We start from the raw sequence: 6,041 nt of genomic DNA, 5'->3' as shown, positions 1-6,041 counted from the left end.
CGCTCGCCTGCCTCCCTGACCGCCATGAAGTTGGCTTCCGATTCGAGACTTGACTAATGGGTCGTTCTGCTGCATTTTAACGACTTTGGACTTTTTATGATAATCTAAAATACTCCTATCAGTCAAATCTCCATGGATTTGATTGCGTAATCTCTGAGGTTATTGAATATTCGTTGCATATTCGATGAAACACAGCTTGTTAGTTTTGAAACCTTAATGAGTTGCGGAAAAACTGAAACTTTTTTTTACCTGGTCAATGTCATAATTGCTTTTCTAAGAGTTTTTTGGAAATTAGGTAAAGATGTCACATTAACAAATAGTGTTTTTTTTATTTTACTGATTAAAAATAAAACCATGATTATCTCCCTGCAATATAAGGCTATCAAAATAGTTTTTTAATACAGAAATTTTGGCCTCCTAATGAGATAGGAAGAAGACATGCAGCAAAGGTCATCAGGACTTGAACTTGTGATGTCCGTGTGGAGGACTGGGGTGTGCTTCACCAATGCGCCACCACAACACCCACAATGAAATATTTCCAAAAATCTGATGGTTGTTCTCACATTTGTGAGAAACTACAATACTTAGATTTGCTCAAATTTGTTCATCAGTGCAGCGCTGCTTGATGTAATCCACCTGTGGTTCTGATGAGGAGTCAATGAAGCTGTTTACATACTTCAACTCCTCAAGCATTGTGGGGGCTCATAAAACCTGAAATTACAAGGGATTTTGTGTTGCATTTTTAAAACGTCTTATTAATCAAATTCACCCTGACTGAATAGCATGCTAAAGAGACCACTTTTTCTATTACCTGTAATAGTGAAGGGTCTCTGAGGCCCTTAATCCCACTTTAAAACACTCAAAATGATTTAGTCCACACTTGCACCCAGATGAATCAATTGCATCATATGTACAGTGATCCGATATCCAGAGGGGCAACAACAGGCAGGAAAAGTAATGTGTTTCCTCATGAAATGTAATTCAGAAAATCGACAAGAAAAATAAGGAAAGGAGAGGGAGAGACATTTTATTTGACCAGAGAGTCGGAAACATAAACATTTTGAGTCAGTATCAGCAGCTCTGTGTCAGAGTCCGGGCAGCATGTCAGGGCTTTGAATCAGATTAAACATAATCACAAGTACATTACTCTCACAGTTATTACCACTAATTATTTGACACTGAGATGTCAAAGGTCTTGCTTTGACAGCAATTGATCAGCATATATTTTGTGATTTAGTTGCTTGTAATTTTGTTTTTGCAAATATGAGATCGGTCTTTGTTTTATTTTTGGGCAGCAGAGATTATGGCCTTGAACCTTTCACAGGTTTGACAGTTTTGCTCAGTGTCATTCTTGTTGTTGAACAATGCTTTTTGATCAAAACTGAGGCAAGTTTAGCCCTAAAGAGCTTTTGCACTTTTGTGACTTAAATGTTGAGTCGCTGGTTTGCTCCTGGAGTAATTTAGTCAGTCCAGCCACTTCCAGGTTTCTGTTCCATATTTTCTCTATTTGTAGATAGTGCCTTTTTGTTTATTTGTTTGTTTTATTTAACCTTTATTTAAACAGGTTTCCCATAAAGATACAAGATCTTATTTAAAAGAGAGACCTGTTTTGAAATAAAACTGTACATCTGATTCTCAAACCCTTTAAAATGGCTTTGTAAGTCTTCCCATAATGACATTTCAATGACTTTTTGTCTCATCTGTTATTGAATTTCTTTAGGCAGAGCTCCTTCAGATCTTTTATGGATCTGTAAGAGGCGGGGCTTGCTGTGCTTCTACTCTACTGTACGCATTTCTGAACTGAGTGAACTCTTAAGGGTTTTCTAGTTCATGTTGACTTTGTAATCTGTACATTTAATTCTGTCAATATTTCACCTGCTACTGACAATGTCGTTGTTTAAGTCAGAGTCCGTAAGCCATGTGGTCTCAATCAAAATTTTAAATCACTCTGTTTCAAGTTTTCACAGACTGAGTAGAAGTTTTACAGGGTTCAAGCCGCAGTTTGAGAACGAGTCGTTAAATTCAGCGGAATGGCCCTTTAGTGGAGTTGCGCATCGCAGGCAACATTTCGGACGCCAGCTTCTGTTCGTGTCTTCCTGCCTGTCTGCTCCTCTATTTCATCCACATCTCACCAGACGCATGCAGGCAACTTGTCGCACTCAGTCTAAAAAAAAAAACAACAAAATAAAATAAAAACAAATAATAAGTCCGACAGTCTGCTGAGATCACGACGCGGGTTTAAACCCCCTCATTTCATTTTACCTCCTCTCTGCTGTACTACTGTGGTTTACTGGTGCGTGCGCCGTGCGCGCGAGGCTTTGTAAGTCCCTTGTTGGACCAGGTTCAGTGTGTGCGCGTGCGGGTTTGATTGTAATGTTTTGTTACTGGACCGCCTCTGCGGGACACTTGTCCTGCGTGGAAACGATGCTGATCACAGTCGATCTGGGACATGGAGCAAGAGCGCAGCCCTGCGGAGAGATGTTCAGTCACGGCAGCACACATCCACAGGTTAAGATGTGAAAATGAATTAGAGAGGGGAAATTCACATTGTTCATGGCAATTTAACATCATTGTCATTAAATGAAATTAGTGAAGATGTCTCTTGTTTTTTGTTTTTTTTTTAAATAAGTTGTTTGACTGGATTTATTCATTAGTATATACATATATTTAAAAAGTGCTAGTGGCAGGACTGTTGCTTGTTATGACCTTCAATTGCCATAAAATGGCTTTACTACCCAGTTCACCCCCCTCTTAAACACACACATGCACGCACACGCACACACACACACACACATGCACAAACACACACATAGAAAAGAGGGGAGAGGCCGATCTTGATAGAGTTAATCCAGAGTGACAGGTCTTTCATGCAGTAATGGTGAGGGTGAAAAGAGAGATCCACTCAACCCACACACATAAAGTGGAGCACACACTCACATGGATAAACAAAAGGAAAGGACAGAAGCAAACCCACAGAGTGTGCTATTGCAGAGAGTGTGTCAGGAATAAGGCTGGCTTTAGTCTCAGCTGTTGACAGAGTCACTCAGATAATGTTGAATTATCGCAGAGCACACATGCTTTTTTATTGACCTGCTTGGTGACGCTTGACATGTCAAACAAACACAAATGTCTACAGCAGGTGTTTGATTTTCAGGGAGACTTGCATCTATAGCTCAAATGGAATTTGACAATGGGACATTTCTTATTAATAGATGGTGTCTCTTCTTTTTCTTTTGGAATCCCTACTGATTTTGATCCATTTATTCATTTCAGAGTTACTTTTAGGATAAATGGAAATAATCTTCACACAAATGCATAGTGGCAAATGCACAGTCAGACGCGTGCACTCATACACAACTCTGATCAATTCTTGACTCCAGGCTGTGGTGGCTTGGCGTGACTGAAGAGGGAGGCTGGTAAACACCCTGTGGTTCACTGCAGTGCACCACTTGCAGAGATTCCCTGGTTTTTTTTTTTTTAAAGGAAAAGCCAGAAAATATTCCTTATTCTGCATGTTTTCACCAAACACCATTAAGATAAAACTTGTCTTCATTTTAAATGCTGATTAAGTGAGACTCTACAATTCTACTTTTCAGTTAGTTAATATTATTAAAGTTTATTCTATTTAATAATTTCAAGAATAATGAGAATTGTTTGGGGAGTGTTTCTTTCTCCAGATATTGATTTTTGCATAGATTTCATCACTATTTGTTGGACTAAATGACTTAGGTCAAATGCTTTGTGAACCACTCTTCAAACTTACAAGAGTTTAATAGAAATTGGGCCAATTCCTTCCAACAGAATTAATGTGAATCTGGTTTGTTCATGTATATCTTTTCAGCTGCACACATATTTTTATTGATCTAAGATCCCATATATTGACAATGTTATCTGTAACTAAAGTAGCAATATCATTAAAATATCTATTTTTTTAATTTGGAAGATAAATTTGTGACCAAACTTTATCTTCCTGGTTAATGCAATGTGCTGTTTCTTCAATATTTGTACATATGCTAATATTTTTTCGTGGTCATGTCATAAGTTTTGGGGACAGCAATATGATGCTGCCATCCTGCCTCTTATTTCCACATTGGTTTATGAATGTACAAGCCAAAACACACAAAAAGGGGCCAGATTTATTACCAAACACAAACAGACGCTGAACAGATAGATGCTAAAACATGACAAAATGTGTCCTCAATAGAAGTTTTAATAAAACAAATTGAGTTACAGATGTCAACTCTACAACAGCAGTAATTTTGTCAGTATTTCCTCTATTGCATTTGATCAGATTTAAAAGCTGCAGTATCATTGAAGCACTGAAAAGCAATTACTTTAGCTTGTTTGGTTATTTTATATATATATAAAATAAAAATAAAATAAACTGTGAACTGATTTCTGAGAGAAGCTTAAGTTCTTTTGTGAATTAGTACACAGGTAAAAAAAGAGTTGAGTATGCAGATAAAAAAGAGCTACAACATTAGAAATAGTAATGCAGTATAACAGATTGTAGAGATAATTACATAATCCAACAAATCATAAAAATAGCTGTTTATTTAAAGCAAGAACAAAGCATTCATTATCCACTGGTCATGATGGCGGTTGGGGGAAACCAAAGTTACTGAAGCACAGTTTGATTGAAAAAGTTTGTAAGTGCAATGTCTGGAGAATTTCTTTTATCTCTTCAACAGATGCTGCAGAAATGCTTGTGGACAAGGCACTGAACTGCCTAAGAAAGAAAACAGTCAACAACTGGGGGCTGGAGTTACATCAACTGCCTAAACAAAAAACAGGAAAATAAACCAGACTGCAGGACATTGGCAATACAACAAACCCACTTCATATTTTCCTTTTCGAGTTTTTTTTCTTAGTTTTTCCCCCACAATAAATTGTAGGAGCAGGTTTTATCTCTCTGAAGCATCACAGTGATAATCCAAACCAATTAGTTCACACAATGGTTTTTATTTTACAATACAGTAGTAAACTAAAAATAAAAAACTAATGAAAATTCAGAATTAAATCTGGTTGTTGGTGCAGGTAATTATGCTCTTGGATTCAGTTCTTTGTAGAGTGTTGTATAAAAAGAGCAATTAGGCTTTTGAGAATAAAACTGTCTTAACTTTACACCTGAAATAAATGGCCAAGATGGGTTGAAATGCTTCATTGGAAAATTCTGAGTTCATTTCAAGTGCCCTCTCTGTTGTAGGACATCTTAAAGTGAAGTACTCACTAAACAAGATTAACTTTTTCCCTCTATGAGAAGTCATTTGCAGTTACTTCAACAATCAATTAAATCTAATTACGCTTTTCAAGACAAGTTTATTTGTATAGCACGCTTCAGCAACAAGGCATTTCAAAGTTCTCCAAATGCAGGGCTGAAAACCATACACTGCACAGTCTTGCAAATGTATTCATACCACTTCAATGTACTTACTGTAAGTCTGATTTTATATGATAGACCAGCAGAACATAGCATGTAATTGTAAAGTAGAAGTAAATGTATGATTTCAAATACATTTTTACAAATGGGAATCTGAAAAGTGTGGAGTGCAATGAGAAGCAGATTTAGGTTTAAAAGCACAGGTGGGAGAATTAATTGACAGGGTCATTACTAGCCCTGCTCTTAACAGGACTTTTTAGAAGAATGGCAAAGAAAACAAAATCTATTCTTGAAAAGAAAAAAAATAGTTTGCATTTTTCCACAAGCCATAGTGGATAAAGCACCTGGTTGGTAGAAGATGTTCTGTTCAGAAAAAACAAGGTTTTACATTTTTTTTGGTCTAAATTATGAATAGTGAGAAAGAAGCACTGCACATGTGTCACAAACACATCATGCACGCAAAACCTTTATATTTGTATTTCTAAAAAAATGCATTTTTTTCCCTCTGTGTTGGTCTATAACATAAAACCAATATTGTAAGTTGTTGTGAGTTGACAAAAATTTATAAAAATATGTTTGCCATTATAGTCTGTAGTATGCATCAATATGATGGGAAAAAGCTGCTCAATTGCTCTGAGAAAACATTATTTTCTAGAAGTTC

Source organism: Poeciliopsis prolifica, unplaced genomic scaffold (assembly GCF_027474105.1).
Source record: "Poeciliopsis prolifica strain line A6 unplaced genomic scaffold, Auburn_PproV2 SCAFFOLD026, whole genome shotgun sequence".
NCBI classification, from domain to species: Eukaryota; Metazoa; Chordata; class Actinopteri; order Cyprinodontiformes; family Poeciliidae; genus Poeciliopsis; species Poeciliopsis prolifica.
This window is presented reverse-complemented; position numbering follows the sequence as displayed.